The 25,249-nt window shown below is 50.0% G+C and overlaps 1 pseudogene; it reads right to left on the bottom strand.

The window, feature by feature from the left end:
- LOC116954785 (cyclic AMP-dependent transcription factor ATF-7-like) overlaps positions 1–23,560 on the bottom strand; it is a 114,457-nt pseudogene extending 90,897 nt beyond the window's left edge.
- Positions 23,561–25,249: the final 1,689 nt, after the last annotated feature.

Below are 25,249 nucleotides of genomic sequence, written 5' to 3'. Positions count from 1 at the left end.
CCGTATAGCCTTAACAGACTGTTGGGGCAAGTGCTTTTAGCGAGCACCTATGAAGGCCGGAACGGCACACGAGGGGGTGGGTGGCCAGCACCACGCCCGACCGCCTTTGTCTCCCCAGTGGCGATGTTTACACACCGCACCAGGTGCTCGTTTCAGGCTGAGTCGACCTAGGGGAGGCGCAGGACCGGTTCAGAGATAATCGTCACCGGTGTTGGCCGTGAGCGGGAATCGAACCCGGGTCACCAGGTTCAAAGCGCAGCGTAGCGCTAACCGCTACACCACCGCTCCCCGCTACACACACACACTTGGGCACACACACACACACTTGGGCACACACACACACACACGCAGGCACGCGCACACATGAGTCAGGTCAAAGGTATGCGCAGTGCCTCTGCTGCGGTAATTGTGCAGGAGGTGAAGTAATGTTTGCACGAGTAACTCTGTCGTGGCTTAACACGGCGCGTTGCTGCCCGCCCGCCCGCCCCCCCACCACCACCGCTGCTTTAGCCTGGATCTCGTTAAGGAAGCCAACGACGAGAGATGAAGGGGGGAGGGGGAGCGGTGTGCGGTGTGCGGTGAAACTCATTACGGGAATATCGCGGCGAAACTTAATTAAGCTGCCGGGAAACCGAAGTGAACTTGGAATCGCTCTGGGATTTAAATTGTACCCCCGCCCCCCGCCCGCCCGCCTGCCCGCGAGTCCCAGGCACCCCACCGCTCTCCCGGACTCGGCGTGGTGGTGGTGGTGGTGGTGTCGGCAGGTCCAATCCCCGCCCGCGGCCAACACCGGCGACCGTTATCTGAATCGGCCACGGGCCCGTGAACTTCGACCACCGGGGAGAGCAAGGTGGCCGGGCGCGGAACCGGACACCCACCCCCCCCTCGTGTGCTGCATGTATGCCGAGCCTCTATCACACCGCACGTGGCCAACCGCGCTGATCGGAGGTGCCGCGCTGGCCTTCGTTGGGTGCTAAGCTCACGGATCTCGCCCCGGCAGCATGCCAGAGGCTGTACGGGTGATCTTTGTCTTTGGTGCAGGAGGGTGGAGGTGCATCTGCCTGGTTCGTGATGGTTGGAGTTGTGGTGGTAGTTGTGGACAGTGGTGGAGGGTGGTGGTGGTGGTAGTGATTGTAATCGTGGTGGTAGCTGTAGAGGGTGGTGGTGGTAGTGATTGTAATCGTGGTGGTAGCTATGGAAGGTGGTGGTGGTGGTAGTGATTGTAATCGTGGTGGTAGCTGTAGAGGGTGGTGGTAGTGATTGTAATCGTGGTGGTAGCTATGGAAGGTGGTGGTGGTAGTGATTGTAATCGTGGTGGTAGCTATGGAGGGTGGTGGTGGTAGTGATTGTAATCGTGGTGGTAGCTGTAGAGGGTGGTGGTGGTGATTGTAATCGTGGTGGTAGCTATGGAGGGTGGTGGTGGTGGTAGTGATTGTAATCGTGGTGGTAGCTGTAGAGGGTGGTGGTGGTGGTTGTGATTGTAATCGTGGTGGTAGTTGTAGAGGATGGTGGTGGGGATTGTAATCATGGTGCTGGGAGGACTGCGGTGGCTGTTGTGGTGGTAACTGTGGAGGAGGAGGAGGAGGTGGTGGTGGTGTGCCAAGCCCTGGGAGAGTAATGGGAGCTGGGGAGTGGCATTTGCGTCATAGCAGCAGCAGTGGTGGTGGTGGCGGCGATGCGGGCCGGAGAGAGAATTTAAAAAAAACCACGGCACTACTCAGCTTTGGAATGGCCTCTCAAGCAATGTGAGCGAGCCACGGGGGCTGCAGGATTCCCGGCGGGGTGTATGTGTGTGTGTATGTGTGTGAGTGTTGAACTTCTTTCGCACCGTACGTAGCCAACCGTGCCAATCGGAGGTGCGGGTTTGCAAGAGAGGGCCAACGCCTAGCAGTGCACACGTATTTATCTGCTGGACATCTGTGAACAAGAGCTTCGCGGCTCATCAGATTCCTCCACAGGATACGTAAAAGATTCAAGATTCCGACGTCGCTCGTCCACCGAAATTGAATTCTTGCGGCAGCGTAACAACGCGCCCACGTAGAATAACAAGTGGTGGCGGCGGATGGAGGGGTGGACAAAGTCACAGGTTCACCACCGGACGGATTCACCAGGATTCGTGGCATTTCGCGATTGTCAGGATCCGGGAAAAAGTGTGGCGGCACCTATTTTCACACGAACGGAACTTAAGTTAAAAACGTAAGTTAATATTCTTGGTTCTTTCGGTAAAGTCACGTAGAAGGGAAACGATAAAATAATAAAAAATACAAAACAATACAATTCTCACGACGTTTCACACCTGATGACGATTGCTTGTGTTGCAGTCGAAACGTCGTGAGAATTTTATTGCTTCATATTTTTATTATTTTATTGTTTCCCTTCTACGTGGTGACTTTACCGAAAGAACCAATAACATGAATCCCTGCAGTCACGAAAGCTTTAAATCAAAATTTAAACTTAAGTTAAGTGAAGATCTTAAGTTCCGTTAGCCCCATCCCCCCCCGCCCGCACCTCCGATTTGCACCGTTGGTTACGTACGGTGGCGAACAAAGTTCACCGTACACACTCGCGCACGTTTGGTATAAAAGTTTGCGTCGGCTGCTTGGCTCGGGATTTCGCGGTGCAGTCAATCGGCCACGTTGCTGTTCCTCAACCAAAAGGGTGGTGCCCCCCCTGCCCCCCCCCCACCCCCCCCAAAACCAGGGAGACACGAAACGTGGTATTTTAGTTTGTTTGCTGCCCGTTGCGAGAACGCCAACGCGGCGTCGCAGGCCCCGGAGAGCCGCCATCGGTCCGCCGCCAATTCAATACTTCCCAAGAGAATGGCGCGTTGGAGGGTGTTCGATGAGCCACCACGCGTGTGTTTGCGTGTGTACGCGCGGCGATTTCAACCCCCCGGGGCCTGTCTTTTTGCTTTGTTCAAGTTGTGTGTTGTATCACTTATGATGATGATAACGTTGCAGTGGCGGTGGTTTTTTTTTATCATCACAGTCCATGAACCAAACGGGAAATATTCCTGACGTTAAAGGTTTCCCGTGGAGAGTCTGTCCAAGCATCGGGCTAATGCTCACTCTCTGTATAGGTGCTGGGTTAGCACGAGACAGAGCAGACCGCTGCACGCTCTTATACCGAGCTGTCCTTCACCCCGCACCTACGATGAGCACGGTTGGCTACGCACGGTGCGAAATAAGTTCAACATATTGCACGGTTGACCCATCCGTTATGCGGGCTACTTCCAAGGTTATCCGGCAGTCCCGGGCTGTAACTAGTCCGGCAATCGGCACTGTGTGCGTGACGAAACAAACGCGCCTTTGCTTGATTTCAGTGGCAAATATTCTACACACCGCATGATACGCTGCATACAACCTAAACAACGAAAAGCATGCACGGAAATACATCACTCCATGGTGCAGAGCCTTCGACATTGGAGTGATAAATATGGTAGAGTAAAATACGGTAACTTTTAACAGCAGGATAGTCCTGTTCGCCTATTTGTATGTTCACTCATGCCAACTACATATGGTGAACACGTTCAAAACACACGCAAAAAAAAAAAACACACACGTGACACCTTAAAGCACGTCAAGCAAGAATGTGCAAAATCAAGCTATTTTAAATAATGACGATGTAGTGATTATCCGGCGTTATTATAAATCTGGCGCTCCCCGCTCTCCCCCCCCCCCCCGAAGCCGGATTATATAATCGATCATCTACTGCACACAAAAACGTGCAGCAGCAGCAGCAGCAGAAACGGATGGCACATGCTCATCCAGGACAAGCTGCGGCTCAGCACCACGAGGTGTGCTCGTCCGCTGACTCCTCCGACCGTGGAGAATCCCTGACCAGCGATTCGTTTCTTTGGGGTTTCGATTGCGCCGTGTGCAATGAGCACACACGCACACAAGACTTGCGCGATCCCATTCGCACGGCAGACGCGGCACAAAGCGAGAGTGTTATTATTATTATCGTTGTAACGTCGAATTATTCATTTATTCACGCAACTATAAAACCTATTCTTAGTTTTTTCGGTAAAGTCATGTTGAAGGGAAACAACAAAATAATAAAAAATATATAAAACAATTAAACATTCTCATGACGTTTCGACCATAACTATGAATTACTGCAGTCACGAAAGCTTTAAATCAAAACTATAAAACCCTTCGCCACGCGGCAGAGCCAATCGAATCGAGTCGTCACGTCACGTGGGCAAATGTGGCAATTGATTTTTTTGTTTGTTACAAATTTGACACTATTTTAAAAAAAAAATTACTGACGATAATCAGAATCTTTATTTCGACTGGAGAAATCCGATGAGCTACGAAGCTCTATCTCTCTTTTTCACACAGATGTCCAGCGGGTCGGGGCTTAGCTCTCAGGGACCCACGAGAAACCTGCATTACGAATCGTAGTACTGGCGTGATAACTTTTTAAATGGTTTATTATCCAAGTGAATATTTTATCCCTCGTCATTTTTCGATATCTATTTTACATCTTCCCATGGAGGGGGAGGGGGGGGAGAGGTGCCACCTCAAATTCGTCGTTTACAAAACACGACTAGGAACCCCGTGAATGAACCAAGACATCAAAACGTAAATTGGCGAATGTGCAGAGGTTACACACGCGCGTAATCTTGAAAAAAATAAAAGTCCTAAATTATTAAAAAAGATAATTCGTGCGCCGTACGTTGATGTTTACGGAAAGTCAGTTTGAACATTTTTTTTTATAAAACAAATTAAATAACCCGATGCGATGGATTAAAAGAAATGAAACAACCCTCTCTGAATTTTACACAAAAAATATATAATAACCGCGTGGTGTCTCGACGTCTGGGGCCACCCTGTGTACAATCCCACCCTGTGTACAATCCCAATGGATTCGAGAAACGTTCACCTCTGCTGGCTCTCACCTGCTCTCCTCACTCCAACTCCCACTCCCGGTACGTCGCCTCTGCTCATTACAGATCCCGTGCGCCCCGCTTAGCAACCGCGATAAACACAAAATATTTGCCGAGCCCTTAAAATCCGCTATTTATAATCGTAATAATGCCCTATATTTAATTCCGTGGGACGATGCCACGGTGGCGACATGTTCACTCCCTCGCCCGGTATGCAGGAGGAGGTCGTGGGTTCGATTCTATTTATAGAGAGAGTGTGCGATGTGTCTCTCTCCCCGTGGTTGCGCGGATTTTTCTCCGGGTCCTCCGGTTTTTCCCTCCACATTCAGACTCAACGTCACGCGTTCAGAGCATTTGGCCGCGATTAAATTTCCGCGTGACGATAAGCCACTTTCGTCGGGCTACCGTTTGCTATAGCCAGGTTGCTTCTGAACAACCAGTGGGCCTTACACGGTAAAATAAAAAAAAATAGTTGATCGTTTGAATAGTTTCAGAGCAACGATGCCGCAGAGTAAACCAAGAGGTCACCGAGTTCGATTCCATCTCCCCGCGGGGGTGAGGGTCATTTGAAAACGATTGGCGAGAGATTTCTTTTTTTTAAATCCACCCGGCCTCTGCCCACCACACCCAGCAGTTTAAGCGCGGTCAAGTTAATCGGCGTGGAAGAGTACGGCGGGCTTCCCCCCCAGATCCACCCGACCAGCCGAGGTGCCCTCTGGCAGCGGAGGCGTGTGGCCGAGCGATTTCATCCAATCAGGTTACCACCACCACCACCACCAACAACCAACATAAACTTGATGTGCTGCAGATTCTTATTTAGCAAATGGTGACACATAGGTCACTCGATAGATTTCATTGGGCAGCTGAGGAGGGAGGGGTGGGGGGCGAGAGTATTGTTATGCTGAACTCAGCATCTCCGCCGACCCTTCCATTACGCTGGAGTACGGCAGAAGCTGGATAAAGGCAAGCCTCGTGTACAAGCACAGCTCCGATATAAGCAACACAGCCTCACGTTAGCTCGGGTTCAAGGCTTTTTGACCACATCGGCAGGGCATAGGTTCTTCGCCGCCACTTGCACAGGACGGTTCAAGCCCCGTCGTCCGCGTGGCGTTCCAGGCCAATGCTATCCAGCAAGCGAACTCGGGACCCGGTTTCGACCGTCTGGGTCTCATCGGCGGAGTCTGGTTTGCCAAAAGGATTCTGCGGGATAATAATGCTCCGGAACAGCTTCATGGATCATCGGATTCCTCCAGTACAAATTCTGATTCTGATATAAGTGCACTGGTATGTTGAGAAGCAGAATGGAGTTGTGGTCATATATGTCATTGCCCATAATAATGCTCCACAGGAACACAATGCGAGTCTGTGCACACTACAGTGGTGCGGGGAGACAAAGGGGGATACTTTAGTCCCAATCACACTTCGGACATAAGCACACCTGACCATGCGTTCAAGGGGTGTGCTTATATCGATATGTTCCACAGGAATACAATGCGAGTCTGTGCACACTACAGTGGTGCGGGGAGACAAAGGGGGATACTTTAGTCCCAATCACACTTCGGATATAAGCACACCTGACCGTGAGCTCAAGGGGTGTGCTTATATCGATATGTTCCACAGGAACACAATGCGAGTCTGTGCACACTACAGTGGTGCGGGGAGACAAAGGGGGATACTTTAGTCCCAATCACACTTCGGATATAAGCACACCTGACCGTGAGCTCAAGGGGTGTGCTTATATCGAGCAGCTCCTGTGTATTTCCCTACACACTGCACGCATGCTTACCGGCCTTTTTGTCAATCCACTGCTGGATGGTGGCCTCGCCACGCGCCCCCCCCCCCGCCCCAAGGCCGTGGGTGTTATTTGACCATACTTCACCCACGCTGGTGCGTGGCCAGTGCAAGCCGAGAGTGGAGACAAAGAGAGCGAGAGAGAGAGACGGATGTCTAGATTTAAAGCTTTCGTGACTGCTAGGATCCATACTCTTTGGTTCTATTGGGTAAAGTCACGTAGGTGAAAATAAAACAACAAAAAATCACGACGTTTCGGCCACAACACAAGCGGCCTTCATCAGGTGAAGGGACGAGACTGTCTGGAGGACAGCGCTGGAGTGAGAGAAGCCACGCTTAGATCACGACCTTTAAGCTTGTGATCGCGGCATATTTTGAGCGCTGTCCTCCAGACAGTCTCGTCCCTTCACCTGATGAAGGCCGCTTGTGTTGTGGCCGAAACGTCGTGATTTTTTGTTGTTTCATTTTCACCTACGTGACTTTACCTAATAGAACCGAAGAATATGGATCCTAGCAGTCACGAAAGCTTTAAATCTAGAATTGATAACCTCTATGGGGAGGGCTTTCACCCATCTGTTAGAGCTTTTAACAGACAACGGGACAAGAAGTCGCAACTCATCGAGACGCTGACCTTCCTCAAAAGATGCCGCGATCACACAGCTTAAAGGTCGCGATCTAAGCGTGGCTTCTCTCACTCCAGCGCTGTCCTCCAGGCAGTCTCGTCCCTTCACCTGATGAAGGCCGCTTGTGTTGTGGCCGAAACGTCGTGAATTTTTTTGTCCTTTCATTTTCACCCACGTGACTTTACCCAACAGAACCAAAGGGTAGAGACGGATGTCGTCGGGTGCCAAGGGAGCTCCGCGCGATTTGGTCGCGGGCGAGAAGAGCCCACACGGCGGGGGTGGGGCGGTGTTTGTCGACGAGGCCCCGGCGATGTTGACCGCGGGCGTCAAATCGGGAGCGGCAATTCTCTCGCGTTGGCGTCCGCACCTCGTCCCGGGCCCCCGGCACCTCCCGCCCCGCGCGGATGGCTACGCGCGGCGCGCGGCGAGAGGGCCCAACGAACGCAAGGTGCCGCGAGGGGGCCAAAATCGCCGATTGGCCCGTGCGTGGCAGGAGGCAGGCGCCGTAGAGGGCGGCTGTCTGTGGCGCTGCGGATCGTCAATCAAGGGGTGTTCCCCCTCCCCCTCCCCCCTCCCACCGGGCGGCAACTCGTCGTCGCCGTACAAATTCATTGCGATCATTTTCAAGTATTTTGTCAACACGCCGCGCGGAGACCGAATCGAACGGGCGACCTCCGGACTGCACAGGGCCTCCACCGATGGGGAAGTTCTGGAGGGGTTCATCCAGATTGTTTATTTGGCCTACTCTTCCACAATGACCTTGGAAGACTTTAACCCCACCACACGGAACCTGCCCATCGGGCTGAACTAAAATATCAAAACTAAAATATCAAAACTAAAATATTTTTTTTAATTTTACCAGGTAAGGCCTACTGAGCTATGTAGCTCTTTTTCACAAGCGACCTGGCCACAATTGATAGCTCAACAAAGTGGCTTATCACGTGGACATTTGAGGACCCGGAGAGATATCCACACGACCACGGAGAGAGAAACACGCACACTCCAAATATACAGCAGGCGTCAGGGTCGTGATCGAACCCACGACCTCCTGCACACCAGGCGAGGTAGTTAACATCTCCTAGCCACCGCAGTGCCACTGCAGGACGGACGTCGGTGTAGGGGATGTGGTGGTGGTTATGTTAATTTTTTTTGTTATTCAAGAACTCAGAATAAACATAGCAGATTGTTTACGTACGTGGGGGGGAGGAGTGGGGGGCGTGGGGTATTTAATGAAACGTCCCCCCCACCACCCCACGCTTTCAACTGCCACGCCCAGGAGATGGACTCTTAAACCAGCAACTTCTGGATCGCAAGTAGAGTGTCATACACCGACCGTCGCAGGCACTTCTGTGGCAGCATCCCTCCGCCTGCCCGCCTGCCCGCCTGCCCGCCCGCAGTCTCTCTGGCTCTGGGAAGCCGGAGCGTAATTTTGCAGCAGCAACAACAACAAAAAAAAGGGAGCCGGAAAAGGATTTGCCGAGGCTTGATTTTACATTTCGCTTGCTCAGCGAGTTCATTCCGTTGGGCCCTCTGCGAGTGAGGCGCGCCGTGTTGACGGGGAGAGCGAACGGACCGTCGCACGCGACTCCGCGGGGGCTTTCTCCACTCGTGACGCAAAAGCCAAAGACAGGAATGGAAATGTCAACATGCACAAAAGATTATCTTGTTGTTCTTATTGTTGTTGTTGTTGTTATATCTTACACCAAAATTTTTTTTAAAAAGCGCGCACATTATAGTTGCTAACAGATGTAAAGGGAAAGGTAAAGGCACGGCCATGAAAGATCCTGCACGGACCACTGCTAGCGAAAAGGGTCTCCGGTCTCCCCCCCGCCCCCCCCCCAGTGGAGAGCCACTTCTTGACGACTTTTTGGCCTACTCTTCCCTCCACGCTGGAGGTGGGAGGGAGTACCCCCACCACCAAAAAATAGCGTTTTTATTTTCAGACTGAATTTTACACGCAAAAAAAAAAAAACCTAAGAAATTAATTAATCCGGGCAAGTTTACGAATGCACCGATGGGGAAAAAAAAATGTACGGACACAATCCACGCGTCACATCTCGATTACCTACAACTTATAGGACACAGTCACGTTCATGCGCGTGGCGCTAACAAAACTGAGCAAACGAATCGGGACTAATCATGAACCGCACAAAAACGACGTTTAAAAAAATAAACAAACGACAAAGGGGATGAGGAAGGGGCAAAAACGCAAGCGTTGGATCGAAGTGCGTGCCCCGGAATCGCGACGATCCATCAAATCTCCACGAGGGGTTGAGAGAGAGGGGTGGGGGGGGGGTGGTGGGGGTGGGGGGCCGCGGTTTAATCGCGACACAACTCTACAAAGGTCACCGCTGCCCAATCCACAAAATCAGTCGGACTCGCATTCGCGCGCAAAAAAAAGCACGAGTTTGATCCAGCTCAACGCTCGAGTGATGTGCGCCGGTGTCGGCAACAACAAGAGATACCCCCGCATCGTGTTTGTGCTTGGTGCGGCTGTGACGTCATCACATCTGCCCCTCTTATTTAAGGAACAAAACAGGAGGGAGGATTTCTCCACAACTCTGGCCGTCGCCTGATGAAGCTAGTTGCAATTACTGGCGAAACGTCGCACTCAAGATCGTTAATGTTGTGGATTTTCTCTCCAACACACAACCGGTGCGCTGCGCTAGTGACGAATTGGCCACGTTCTGTTTACGTGACAAACCCTTACTAGTTGGCTGTGTCGGGTGGTAGCGGGTTTAATGACACATTTATACATTTACGTGATCTAACCCAAAAAAAAAAAAACCGTATTATGGCCCCTTTCGTACTTGGATGGCAGGCACTTTATTTCTCGGGATAGTATGTAAGCTAAAAACTACTAAACTACTTTATTATTTTATCAGGTAAGGCCCATCGAGATACATCGCTTTTTTCACAAGCGACCAGGCACATTATTTTATAGCTCAACGAAGTTGCCGATCGTCACGTGGAAATGTATAGCAACCAAATACTCTGAAATGCACGTGATGTTGATTCTAAATGCGGAGGGAAAAACTGGAGGACCCGGAGAAAAATCCAACACGACTATGGGGAGAGAGAACATGCAAATTCCAAATACACAGGTGTCAGTCTGGATCGAACCCACGACCTCCCGTATACCGGGCGAGGTAGTTAACATCTCCTAGCCACCGTGGCGCCCACATATATGTACGCTGAACTTCTTTCGCGCCGTACACAGCCAACCATGCCGATTATGTTTATCGGACAACGCTCAAGTGCGCGCGTGTTAACGTGCGGTCACCCGCCCCAAAGGTTATTTTGAAGTGCTAACCAGCCCTCGGCGCGGATGAGGCTTCGCGCACACCTATGCCTTAACCGTTATCAATGTCGCGAGGAGGGCCCTAACGGGGAGAGATAACGGCGCTCGCGAAGCTGCAACATTCGCAGAAAGGGGTTGACGGATGAAAACCACCGGAGTGCCGTAACCACGTGGACACGTTGCTCAAATTCGATTAGCCGATTAAAAGTTTGCGGGAAATAACGTTTTGTGAAACGTTTGCCGCTTATGCCATTTGCACCGCACCCTCCTCCCTCCTCTCCCTCCCCCCCCCCGTTTTGTTGCAATCTGCGAGCGTCGTGAGCAAACGGCGGTTATCGCGCTCCGCATTTGGGTCGTCCCCGGCGATTCGCCGGCGGAAGAGAAAACCCGCAAATCGCTCCCTACGGGTGGGGCCCAATGGCCGACCTCAAGGTGTTCCCGGTAGAAAGGACAACATTAAGTTTCGGCGCGCCCTCACACGGGTTTTAATGCTGAACTTAAAAACCTCCTTCGACCGTCGCAGCTGCGGCGTTCACGATCACGAGGTCACGTATGCAACACTCCTCTCGGCCAAGTAATCTTCCACACGATTAACACAGACGGGCCATTGCTACACAATGCGGCTGGGGAAAACAAGTCAACAAAACAGATTTTGAAACGAGAAAATAAGAGGGTGGGCCTCTTAGTACTGGCTTGACCAACGATTTAACCCTTCCCTTTATTTCAAAAAATAAAAATAAACCCCCCAAATAGGCGAATTAGGAACCAATCTCACCATGCCGTCTGCTCAAGACGTCTCGAAGCGCCATTACCAAGCAGCAGCGAACACGACATTCTCTGGCACGTGTCGTGATGGGTGCAACAAGATCTCAGCAGGTCCGTTCAGTGCTCGCCGAGCTTTATGGGGCTTCCAATTGCCGAATAAACAGATGATAAGGTCTCACTCAGTTTAACACGTAGGCTTTCGCGACCAATATCATTCAAAAAATAAAAATAAACCCCCCAAATAGGCGAATTAGGAACCAATCTCACCATGCCGTCTGCTCAAGACGTCTCGAAGCGCCATTACCAAGCAGCAGCGAACACGACATTCTCTGGCACGTGTCGTGATGGGTGCAACAAGATCTCAGCAGGTCCGTTCAGTGCTCGCCGAGCTTTATGGGGCTTCCAATTGCCGAATAAACAGATGATAAGGTCTCACTCAGTTTAACACGTAGGCTTTCGCGACCAATATCATTCATAATTAAGGTTTTTGGGTGAGATCGCGTTTATTAATAAATGTGTCGTAACCCTCCACCACCCGACACGGCCAATCAGCAAAAAAAGTGTCACGTTGACAAAAGACAAATACTCAAACTGCAAATGTTGTGGATTCACTCTTCAACACACCGGTGGGCTAAATTAGTGAATTATTTGTCTTTTGTCAACGTGACACTTTTTTTGCCGATTGGCTGTGTCGGGTGGTGGAGGGTTACGACACATTTATAAATAACGCGATCTAACCCAAAAACCTTTATAATGAAGGTCTCACTCATTACACGCAAAGTGCTTGCCACAAATGAACCACAATACCTTGGTAATCTTGTGAAGGAGCGGGCTTCCTAGCACAAGCGGCTTTTGGCTGCGTGCCATCGAACAAAGACCGTAGTCACCGCATCGCGCGCTTTCATAGGCGCTTCTGCGGCCGTCCGGAACGCTCTTTTCCTTCAAATATTAAGAAGTCGCTGGGAGCAATGCACTTTTAAATCGAGATTGAAAACTCGTTTTTTTTACAACTGCTTCTTGTGCGTTTAATTTGTTGTCCTTCCCCCCGCACCTCCGGTTAGCAAGGTCGGCTACTCACGGTGCGAAAGAAGTTCAACATAACTAAATATGGGTCTCTATGGGTTCCTGTGGGTCTATGTGGGTCTCAGTGGGCCTCTATGGTTCTAGACGAGTCTTTGGATCTCTGTGGGTCTCTATGGGTCCCCCTCCTTTCAGATGCCAGGAAGCCACTGGGAGCCACACACTTCAAAATCATCTAGACTGACAAACTCGCTTCTTTACAACTGACGTCTTGTGCGTTCAGTTTGATGTCCTTCCCCTGCACCTCCGATTAGCGCGATCGGTTACGTACGGTGGTGCGAAGTAATTCCACACGTACGCATGCACCTGGCTACGTGCGCGCAAAAGTGCGCCACGAGAGTACGCGTCAATCGTCGTGTACACAGGGGCCTCACAGGGGCCTCATTGCTTGGACCGCAACCCCCCCCACCCCCGTTTGTGGTTCTCCGAGTTGCCCAGGCCAGGCCATGAATGCCCCCCCAGTCAAGCGCAAAAGAGGGAAGAAAAAAAAATCTTCGCATTAAGAAAAAGGCGGCGGGGGAGGGGGAGAATTTTCTCCGCTAATTATTCTGCGCCACGTAGATCATCTTCAAAACAACCGCCGGTCCTAAGTTTACGTGGAACGCCCCCCAAATGAATAAAACTGAATTTCTCACAGGACATTTCCTGGTAGGCGGGGGTAGGTGGCGCGTGGACGGTCGTGAGCCACAGCCCGCATAGCGAGAGGCATACTGGATGTGGTGTGCCAGATGTGGAAATGTTTTCCTGGTCACAGGCCAGGATTGTCCCAGATGAAATTAATCCCTATTTCCCCCCTCCCCCCCCCCCCCACTTTAGGTAAAGGCGCAGCCCTGCAAATTGTTGCTCTCGCCACTGCTGGCGGATGAGCCTCCCACTAAATAAAATCTTGGAAGAGAAGGGAGGATTGGTACCTAACACTTTACCCCACTACACACCGACTGCCGGTTGCGAGTAACTGTGGTCGTACCCTTTTATCTGGTATCCATTGCACACTGCTGGGTAGACAAGAGACAGGGACAAGATTAAAAAAAAAACTTGCCCAACGTTAGTTGACACATCGATCGCGGTGGCTAGGAGATGTTAATTCCCTCGCCTGGTATACAGGAAGTCGTGGGTTCGATCCCGACCCTGACACCTGCTGTATATTTGGAGTTTGCGTGTCTCTCTCTCTCATCATTGTCACGGTGGCTAGGAGATGTTAACTACCTCGCCTGGTATACAGGAGGTCGTGGGTTCGATCCCGACCCTGACACCTGCTGTATATTTGGAGTTTGCGTGTCTCTCTCTCTCTCATCATTATCACGGTGGCTAGGAGATGTTAACTACCTCGCCTGGTCTACAGGAGGTCATGGGTTCGATCCCGACCCTGACACCTGCTGTATATTTGGAGTTTGCGTGTCTCTCTCTCTCTCCGTGGTCGAGTGGAATTTTTCTCCGGGTCCTCCGTTTTTTCCTTCCACATTTAGAATCAACATCACCACGCGCTTCGAGTATTTGACTGCTTTAAATGTCCACGTGATGATGATGATAAGCCCACTTCACTGGGCTATCATTTGTGGCCAGGTCGCTTCTGAAAAACGCCGACATAGCTCAGTGGGGGCCTTACCTGGTTAAGTAAAAAAAAGTTTTAAGTTTAGAATCGAAATGGAAACACCTCTGGCTTGCCAGGCAGCTCAGCGGCAGAGCGGGCGGCTCCCAATCGGAAGATTGCGAGTTTTGTGCAGCTTTGAATCAAAGAGAGACGCAATCACGGGACTTAGAAAGCACCAAAAATAAAACTACATTTTCTTTGGTTCTTTCGGGAAAAGTCGCGTAGATAGAAAATAAAAGTAAAATAACAAAATACATTTTTAAATCAAACAAATTTAAAATAATAAAAGCCCAACAAACACACGAAGTTTCGATCGCAACACAAGCGGTGATGAAGACCCGCTTGTGGGGTTTTTTTTTTGGCTTTTATTAGTTTCAAATGTTTATTTTTTGTTATTTTCTATCCACGTCACTTTACCGAAAGAACCAACAATATTAATTTCACGCAGTAACGAAAGCTTTTAAAGTCAAAATTTAAAAACAAAACTCCGCAGACAAACGCAAATCGGCTCCACGGCCGAACGCGATGCACCCCCTTGCAACAACCAACAATACCGAAACACCCCGCAGCCAAACCCAAATCCATCGCTGCAAAAAGCCCGACAGCGGCTTTTCCTGCTCTCTCCCTCTGCCTCTCCTCCCTGCAATTCTCCTCGGCCGCAAGCGGCGAGCGCCACTTCAGGAAAAAAACCGCGACCCGAAAAAAAACACCACGCAGGCAGCAGCAGCAGCAGCGAGGGGCCAAGCAGGGATATTCGGGGGCAGCCTGGGACAGCCCCAGCTGAATGCCGGATTGCCGGGGTCGCGTTTGGGGGCAATGGGGGCGGTGGGTGCGGAAAGTGAAATTGGTTGTTGGTGGGGTAGCGGGGAGGGGGGGAGCCGAGGAAGGGGTGGATGAGTGGCGGTCTAGGCGGCCGATGGTGGTGGTGGCGGTAGCGGTTGTAGCGTAGCGGGTCAGCGCGCCGTGCGCAGGCAGGGGGTAGCATTCTCGGTCAGCGCGCTGCGCTACGAACCCGGCGAGCCGAGTTCCATTCTTACTCGCAACCAACAACAGTGGCGAATGTCTCAATCAGTCATGGGCATCCCCTACGTCGCCTCAGCCTAAACGAGTGACCGGTGGGGTGTGCAAACGTCGCCGCTGGGGAGACAAAGGCGGGAGCGGTGCTGGCCGCCCACCAACTCGTGTTCCGTGCCAGCCTTCATAGGTGCTCGCAAACAGCACGAGAAACAACCGCTTGCTCAAACTGATAAGACATAATTGCATGTCGATTGGTTCATAGAAGATCGTTAGTTGTTATTTACTTAGACTTGAGCGTATAGCCAGACTTATTAAGACTCTTCTCATGCTACGCGATGACTCAATTCGGCGGGACCTTAATAATTCCACACCTATAGGCTCACAATCCCGATGCATGGCATGAAATAAAAACCAGTGGACTTTCGTAGAGTTCTGCAGGATTACAATAGAGAACCGGACTTTACATAGAGACCCACAGACTTACATAAATAGATCCATGCACTCGTACAAAAGACACAACAACAACCGGCAAAATAACTCACAGACGTGCACGAACACCCACATCCGACCCAACGTCGTGATTTTGTGCATGCGTACTCAAAGGCTACTGGACATCTGTCAAAAGAGAGCTTCACAGCTCATCGAATTTCTCCAGGATAAATACAGATTCATTAGTCTAACTCTTGCACAAGGTGCCACACTTACAAGGGACCTACGGACCTTAAACATTACAACAAAACTCAGCACACGTTCGTCAACAACGCAGCCTTGAGAAGGGAAAAAAAAATATCATTGGCAAAGTTTCAGGCAGTTATTCTATTCTATTATTGCATAAGCCAATACTGTATGTTCAGGAGCTAAATGCCAATGTCGAGGTCTGTTAGCCAAGAGAGGGCTCAACGGAGAGAGAGAGTGTCGTTTTGCTGCTTCTCATCCCTCCTCCGTTGAAGAAAGCGCAGACTACAGCCGTCGTTTCGGGCAAGGGCTCTTCTGCACAGCACGTGGTATAGAGATGGCAGAGATGGAGTTGATCGGAGTTAGAGACTGCGCATTAGACCGTGGGGTCCCGATAGGAATTACATTTATTTTTAAATGTTTCCTTATGACGAGTTGTGTTCAATTTGCACGTGAATCATTACCACTAACAGTAGCTGTACAGAGGAACGGACGAACACTTCAATCGCCAAAAATGTACGAGCGTGCAAACTCGTTTGTACTTAGAGTTAAATGAGAAAGCGTTGCCGGCACATCTCGTCGTGTTACAGTGTCCGTGTCTCATCGAGGTGAGGCTCAATGTCTCCTTAGTGACCTCATCCTGAGCCTCGCTTACACATTTCAAGAGGAGCACCCAGCCACCGAGTCGACTGGCGAGCTTAAAGACAACAACGAGACTCGCACGCAGAACAACAGTGGGCGTTGGCGACCCTGGATTTAAATGACCACAGCGATACAACAACCACAACAACAATACAACTAACACCATTCAAATGCTCGACACGTACGTCATTGTAAAAAGGGGGCAAAGGTGGTGCGGTGGTTCAGCGCACTACGCGACCGACGAGCTAGGCGACGTGAGTTTGATCCTCCGACTAACCACGGAAACAAACAATTTTTCGTCTTATTTTAGCAGCTAAGGTCCAACTCGGCTGCATTGCTCTTTTTCATCAGAAGCGACCTGGCTATCACAAATGATGGCTCGACGAAGTGCCTTATCGTCACGTGGACGTTGACAGCAGGATGCGCCGAGGACTCTAAGAAGCCCGTTGATCCTGAACGCTGTGGCCGGGGAAAAGCCGGAGGGGACCCGGGAGAAAAATCCACGCGACCACGGGGAGACCATGCCAACTCCAAATATACAGCAGCAGCAGGCACACCAAGGTAGGGATCGAAACCACGACCCCCCCGCCCCCCCCTCCCCCCGTATACCAGGCGAGGTAGTTAACATCTCCTAGCCACCACGGTACACAGAGCACTTGGTCGTCACCCCACCCCCTCCCCCCTTGACCAACTTGCACGGGCTAACGCGGTGAAGTATGGTCAAACAATCCCCACGATGACCGCTGACAGCGAGGGGAGGGCCTCTGTCCAGCGATGGGTTCACGAAGGGCTGGGCATTGCATTGTTACAGTAAATAAAACGAGGCTAAAAATATGTTTGGAGAGGACTGAAGAGGTATGAGACAGAGTTCATGATACTCATAAAACACCGGGAATGACAAAGCGGAGTCTGAAGATAAGCGAATACAATCGGCAAGTCAAACCGATTATGACGATGGTGGTTTTGATTATGATGATGCTAATAATGATGGTGGTGGTTGTTGTTTCAATGGTTAGGATGATTGCGCGAATGATCGTGGTGATATTAATAGTTTACGATGGCGTGATGGTGGTGTTATTGGTTATGATGACCATGTGGGTGAAGGTGTCAACGATGATCATGAACGATAGTGGCGTTAATGCTTCGAAGGGGGCAGGGATGTTGATTACGGTGTTAACGAGGATGACAGGTCAGTGATGACGGTGATAGTAGTGCTAACAATAACGGTGATTTCACATTGGTCATTATTCCCAAGGTGGTCTAAATAATGGTAGTGGTGATAAGTGGTGATAGTGATAACCGTAACAGGCTTTTTTTGGGTTAGATCTCGTAAATCACAATAACCTTACAACTACACGATCTAACCCCAAAAACCTGTATTATGGATGATATTGGTCGCGAAAGCCTACGTGCTGAACTTAACGTAATAACGGTGTTGATGACCATGGCGTTGAGGAAATGAGTAACGGCAAAGTGGTTAGCATAATGCGCCGAATTGTTCACCGAAACTGGTTCCATAGCTGCAGCCCCCGCCCCCTTAACCAAACCGCACTGACCAGATCGGTGAAGTATGGACAAACCGACCCCACAACTGACACGTCATGGGGGGAGGCCTTCATACAGCACTGGATTGACAGAGTTGATGATGGTGACAGCGGTGCTAATGATAGTGGCGATGTTAATGATGGGAAAAAAGGTAAAAATGTAGCCCTGCAATTACCGTACTTGCTTACATCACTGCTGAAGGAAGAGGCATACAGAATCATAATCTTTGTTTATGCTGCAGGAGGAATCCGATGAGCTATGAAGCTCTTTGTTACAGATGTCAGTAGGGCCACGGGGTCAGAAAGTCACGAGAACTCACAATAAAAACCCCACGACAGGAGCGCAAAGTATATGAAAGGAAATAAAATCACTGAAAAAACTAATCTTTCTTATTCTTGATTCTTTCGGTAAAGTCACCACGTAGAAGGGAAACAATAAAATAATAAAAATATAAAACAATAAAATTCTCACGACGTCTCGACTGCAACACAAGCAATCATCATCAGGTGTGAAAACCACAGCAAGAATTTTTTTCTCTCCAAATTTTCTTGCTGTGGTTTTCACACCTGATGATGATCGCTTGTGTTGCAGTCGAAACGTCGTGAGAATTGTATTTTTTATATTTTTTATTATTTTATTGTTTCCCTTCTACGTGGTGACTTTACCAAAATGTAAACTTTCTTATTTTAACCAGGTAAAGCCCACCGAGCTGTGAGCTCACTTTCAGAATCGGCGTGGCCACAAATGAGAAGTCAACAAAGTGGCGGATTATCTCATGCGGACATTTATAGAAGCCAAATGATCCACGCCATCCAAAACTCACGTCGATTGCAAATGTGGAGGAAAAACCCGGAGAACCCGACGAGAAAGAAAAATCTACGCAACCACGGGGAGAGAGATAGAGAGAGGACAAGCAGACTCCAAATCTACATCAGGCGCCAAATGTGTTGGAAGGTGAGAGTGCCCACACTTTAACCCACCATTTGCTTGACCCGCCAATCAACTGTGGTGAAACCATTTCTACCGTTGAGTTGACAAGAGACGGCGGTGGTGGTGGTGGTGGTGGGATGTGGGTGGAATTGCAGAATCTCGCTCCATTGTTTCAACTTCCGCGCCTGGAGTAAGAGAGATGGGCAGTTTGCAAGTCCAGTGTGCTAACAATTACAACACGGTGGGGCTCCCAAGCGATAAGGCTGCGATAGTGTGTATGATGACAGTGGTGGTAATGATAATGAACTAATGATGATGATAACAATGACGGGTGGTCAGGCCAAGGAGGGGGTGTGGGATGATCGATTTGAATAAAGAGACTTTCCCTTTTCTCCCCCCACTATCCTCTTCAGAGTTTTGACTCATCCAGCAGTGGATTGACCTAAGGGCTGTAACGTGTGCATCTTCGTTGACCTAAGAGATGTAACGTGTGCATCTTCGTTGACCTAAGGGCTGTAACGTGTGCATCTTCGTTGACCTAAGGGCTGTAACGTGTGCATCTTCGTTGACCTAAGAGATGTAACGTGTGTATCTTCGTTGACCTAAGAGATGTAGCGTGTGCATCTTCGTTGACCTAAGAGCTGTAACGTGTGCATCTTCGTTGACCTAAGGGCTGTAACGTGTGCATCTTCGTTGACCTAAGGGCTGTAACGTGTGCATCTTCGTTGACCTAAGAGATGTAACGTGTGCATCTTCGTTGACCTAAGGGCTGTAACGTGTGCATCTTCATTGACCTAAGAGATGTAGCGTGTGCATCTTCGTTGACCTAAGAGATGTAACGTGTGCATCTTCGTTGACCTAAGGGCTGTAACGTGTGCATCTTCGTTGACCTAAGAGATGTAACGTGTGCATCTTCATTGACCTAAGAGATGTAACGTGTGCATCTTCATTGACCTAAGGGCTGTAACGTGTGCATCTTCGCTGACCTAAGAGATGTAACGTGTGTATCTTCGTTGACCTAAGAGATGTAACGTGTGCATCTTCGCTGACCTAAGAGATGTAACGTGTGCATCTTCATTGACCTAAGAGATGTAACGTGTGCATCTTCGTTGACCTAAGGGCTGTAACGTGTGCATCTTCGTTGACCTAAGAGATGTAACGTGTGTATCTTCGTTGACCTAAGAGATGTAACGTGTGCATCTTCGTTGACCTAAGAGATGTAATGTGTGCATCTTCGCTGACCTAAGAGATGTAACGTGTGCATCTTCGTTGACCTAAGGGCTGTAACGTGTGCATCTTCGTTGACCTAAGAGATGTAACGTGTACATCTTCGTTGACCTAAGGGCTGTAACGTGTGCATCTGCGTTGCCTTCTTCAATGTGCCTGACCACCTCAACATCTGCTTAACCGAATGCTCGCTTGGCCTTACAATGTACAACAACGGCCATTCGCCACTAAGTGGCGGTGCCGTCAGCATGGCGCCTGTGCCAGGCTAGGTACACGTTGAGTCCACGTGAAGTGTCGAACGCCCGCTGGCAAGGACGTCACGGGACAGACCCATCAGGTGACCATGGGTCGACTGACTGAGATGACCGGCCGATGCACCACCTGTGCCCCCAACTGTGCCAGGCTAGGTGCAGGAGGAGGTCACGGGACAGACCCATCAGGTGGCCATGGGTCGACTGACTGAGATGAGTGGCCGATACATCACCTGTACCCCAAACTGTGCCAGGCTAGGTGCAGGAGGAGGTCACGGGACAGACCCATCAGGTGGCCATGGGTCGACTGAGATGAGTGGCCGATACATCACCTGTGCCCCCTACAATGTACACAGATCCCCCCGCATAGCCTTAACAGACTGTTGGGGCAAGTGCTGTTAGCGAGCACCTATTAAGGCCGGCACGGCACACGAGGGGATGGGTGGCCAGGACCACGACCGGCCGCCTTTGTCTCCCCGGTGGCGATGTTTACTACACACTGCACCAGCTCATTCATTTCAGGCCGAGTCGACCTAGGGGAGAAGCCCAGGACCGGTTCAGAGAATCGTTACCGGTGTTGGTGGCCGTGAGCGGGAATCGTACTTGGGTGGCCGGGTTCGTAGCGCTGACCGCTGCACCATCGCTCCCCACGGGAACAAAGACAAAGATCCCCCATATAGCCTTAACAGACTGTACGGGCAAGTGCTGTTAGCGAGCACCTATGAAGGCCGGAACGGTACACGAGGGGGTGGGTGGCCGGCACCACGCCCGACCGCCTTTGTCTCCCTAGTGGCAATGTTTACACACCGCACCAGGTACTCATTTGAGGCTGAGTCGACCTAGGGGAGGCCCGGGACCGGTTCAGATAATCGTCACTGGTGTTGGCCGTGAGCGGGAATCGAACCCGTGTCACCAGGTTCATAGCGCAGCGTAGCGCTAATCGCTACACTACCGCTCCCCACACTACACCCACTCACTCACACTACACAACACTTGCACAATTACACACACACACATGTACACAACACTTGCACAATTACACACACCTGTACACAACACTTGCACAATTACACACACATGTACACAACACTTGCACAATTACACACACACCTGTACACAACACTTGCACAATTACACACACACACCTGTACACAACACTTGCACAATTACACACACACACACGTACACAACACATGTACAATTACACACACACACAACACTTGCACAATTACACACACACACAACACATGTACAATTACACACACACCTGTACACAACACTTGCACAATTACACACACACCTGTACACAACACTTGCACAATTACACACACATGTACACAACACTTGCACAATTACACACACACCTGTACACAACATATGCACAATTACATACACATGTACACAACACTTGCACAATTACACACACACATGTACACAACACTTGCACACACACACACATGTTCACAACACTTGCACAATTACACACACACATGTACACAACACTTGCACACACACACACGTACACAATACTTGCACAATTACACACACACATGTACACAACACTTGCACAAATACACACACACATGTACACAACACTTGCACACACACACACATGTACACAACACTTGCACAATTACACACACCTGTACACAACACTTGCACACACACATGTACATAACACTTGCACACACACACAATACTTGCACAAATACACACACCTGTACCCAACACTTGCACACACACAATGTACACAACACTTGCACACACAATGTACACAACACTTGCACACACACACAATGTACACCCAAACTGTATTCGCAAGTGTGCGAGATACACCCCGCTACGCACACGTATTACACTATACACGCATGGGTGTAGAGACTTGTGCACATTATACGTGCAAGTGTACAGGTTAGTACACACGCGTACACGCAAGTTCACACACGTTCACAAGGACACACAAGTTCACAAGGACACACACGGAATACACGCGTACACAACTACACACAAGTTCACACACGGAACACAAGCGTGCACACAACTACACACACACGCGTGCACACACAACTACACACACACGCGTGCACACACAACTACACACACACGCGTATACAACTACACACACGCGTGCACACACAACTACACACGCGTGCACACAACTACACACGCACGCGTGCACACAACTACACACACGTGTGCACACATACAGTACTAAAAACACGTGGAGGGGTCTCGTATACAGAAAGCACACGCTAGGAATGGAGACGATCTTTAAACACAAACGCTCTTTTAAAAAAAACACACACACACATCGCGTGGAAAAAAAAAACCTAAATACATTCTTTCCCTTATTTAAAAGCAAAAATCTTAAAGTAAAGTATGAAAAAGTAACTTTACTGGAGGTGAACTTGATTGGTTATACGGATCGCAACGTAAATACCAGGCAGACTTTAACACCGTGATGGAAAATGTACACGTTATGAAAGTGCATTTGAAGTGTGTTAAACATGTAACCGTCAATGTAATAAAGTAATAACTAATTAACAGTTATGGGGAAACTCCACAGGGCTAAAATTAAAATAGCGCAAAGCGAATAATTTTTTTAAAAAAAATAACTCAAATCACGCGGCTATCGTCCTTGTCGCCTACCATTAAAACGAGCCGCTTTTCCTGGGAGGAAAACGTGACGTTAATTTTTGTTTTGTTACGCACGCAATGTCAAAATAACAAAAGCGAAAGTTTGACAAAGTTTTTTTTTAAGAAGTTAAGGCCGCTTGGGTGAACTACTTTGTCGGGGCGGAGCTCCGCGCTTACCTCCCCCGAGCGCGGCGCGGCGGCGAGTAAACACGGCGGTGCGCGCGCGCGCCCCCCAGTACCCCGCCGCCGTGACGTCACCTCCGCCCCACAGCCCAGCGCGCGCGCGACAACTTCCTGCGAAGCGAATAAATTAATTAATTATCGCGGCGCTATTTTTTTTAAGTCAAGTCGCTACCTACCCCCTTCGGCGTGCGTTTGTGCGTGTTGTGTTTTAGCACAGCAAGTTGGCACAGTACGGGGGCACAGCTGGTGGTGCATCGGTCGGTCATCTCAGTCAGTCGACCCGTGACCTCCTGCTGCACCTAGCCTGGCACAATAGGGGGCACAGCTGGTGGTGCATCGGCCGGTCATCTCAGTCAGTCGACCCGTGACCTCCTGCTGCACCTAGCCTGGCACAGTAGGGGGTACAGCTGGTGGTGCATCTACCGGTCATCTCAGTCAGCCAATCCATGGCACCTGCAGGGTCTGTCCCGAGACCTCCTCCTGCACTTAGCCTGGCACAGTAAAGGGTACAGCTGGTGGTGCATCTACCGGTCATCTCAGTCAGCCAACCCATGGCACCTGCTGGGTCTGTCCCGAGACCTCCTGCAACTAGCCTGGCACAGTAGGGGGGTACAGCTGGTGGTGCATCTACCGGTCATCTCAGCCAACCCGTGGCACCTGCTGGCGGGCGTTCGACACTTCACGTGGCCTCAAAACTGCTCTAGAGGAGTTGTACACCCATAGCTGCCACTGCTATTCATTGGCGTAAAATACAATGTTTCGCTCCGGATGACGCTGCAAAGTATTATCTGTATTTTGATGTGGCGTGCTGATCTTAAAGGTGCATTGAAAAATGTGATACTCCGACCGATGCTTCTGTTGTTGTGGAGTAACTCATGCAGCCAGCTATGGCTCTAGGGTTTTGGTGTTACATGTTATTTATGTAGTTTATTGTAAAGATTCGGTCACAGTCCTTGTGATCACTGTTACGTTGCAATTATGGCTTTATTTTTTGATGATTTGGAAAACGTTTTTTTGGTTTGGACATGTTTGTTTTGTTGTAGTACGGAGTTAGACTGATGGCCTTAATCTAAGTTTTCTTGTGGTTGTTGTTGTTGTTTGACTTGCATCCCACTGGGATTTATTGCACACAGCGTTGGTGTACGGTGCTTTTTTCAGGAATATTTTGCTGTTTTTTCATGGATTTTCTGTTTGCACAGTCACACATAGTCACTTTAAGATGTTTTCTTGTTCATGTTTTTGTTTTTTTGTTTGTTGTGGTTGCACCCGATTCAAGAGCCGGATGGCTCACAGGGCTATACCAAAATAAACTGAACTGAACGTGCACCTAGCCTGGCACAAGCGTCGTCGTGACGTCACCGCCACTTAGTGGCGAATGGCGGTTGTTGTGTGTTTGATTGTGTTTGTTTGATTGTGTTGTGCGTTGCGTGTGTTTGTGTGCCCTTGCAAATGAAGTTGGCACAGTCGGGGGCACAGGTGGTGCATCGGCCGGTCATCTTAGTGGACCCGTGGCACCTGCTGCGTCTGTCCCGTGATCTGCCAGCGGGCGTTGGACACTTCACGTGGCTTAACCAATACTACTACCCGCAATTCGCCACTCAGTGACGGAGACGTCACCTTGGCGTCTGCGCCAGGCTATGTGCACTTTGAGGCCACGTGAAGTGTCAGAAGGTTCGCCGACAGGTCTCGGGACAGACCCTGGTGGTCTTAACGTGCACCTAGCCTGGCACGAGCGCCCTGGTGAAGTCACCGCCACTTTGTGGCGAATGGCGATTGTTACAAATTCACACGGTATACTGTATAACAGGCGACGTTTCGGGCAATGAGCCTTTTTCATAGCACATCAATGTATAAACCAGAAAAAGCGAGTCGGGTGTTTGGTAATGCCGGATGATCATTTACATTTTTTTATTTGAATGAAGTTAAGTTGGCAGTAGCTGTTGAGTAACAGGCAAAAGTATCCTTCAACAGTAATCAAAGTGGTACTTTGTGGGCGTGCGCGAAGTTGGAGAGGTCATCGTCGTCAACGCCCCGCCCACCGGGCTGCGTGGGCAGCCAATCCAAGAGCGACGATATCGAGCGGGCGGGGCCCACTGCGGC

This window comes from Petromyzon marinus, chromosome 56 (assembly GCF_048934315.1).
Source record: "Petromyzon marinus isolate PM22_M1 ecotype Great Lakes invasive population chromosome 56, UKy_Petmar_22M1.pri1.0, whole genome shotgun sequence".
In the NCBI taxonomy this organism is placed as follows: Eukaryota; Metazoa; Chordata; class Hyperoartia; order Petromyzontiformes; family Petromyzontidae; genus Petromyzon; species Petromyzon marinus.
The sequence above is the reverse complement of the archived record's forward strand: the minus strand, read 5'-3'. Positions and strand labels throughout refer to the sequence as shown.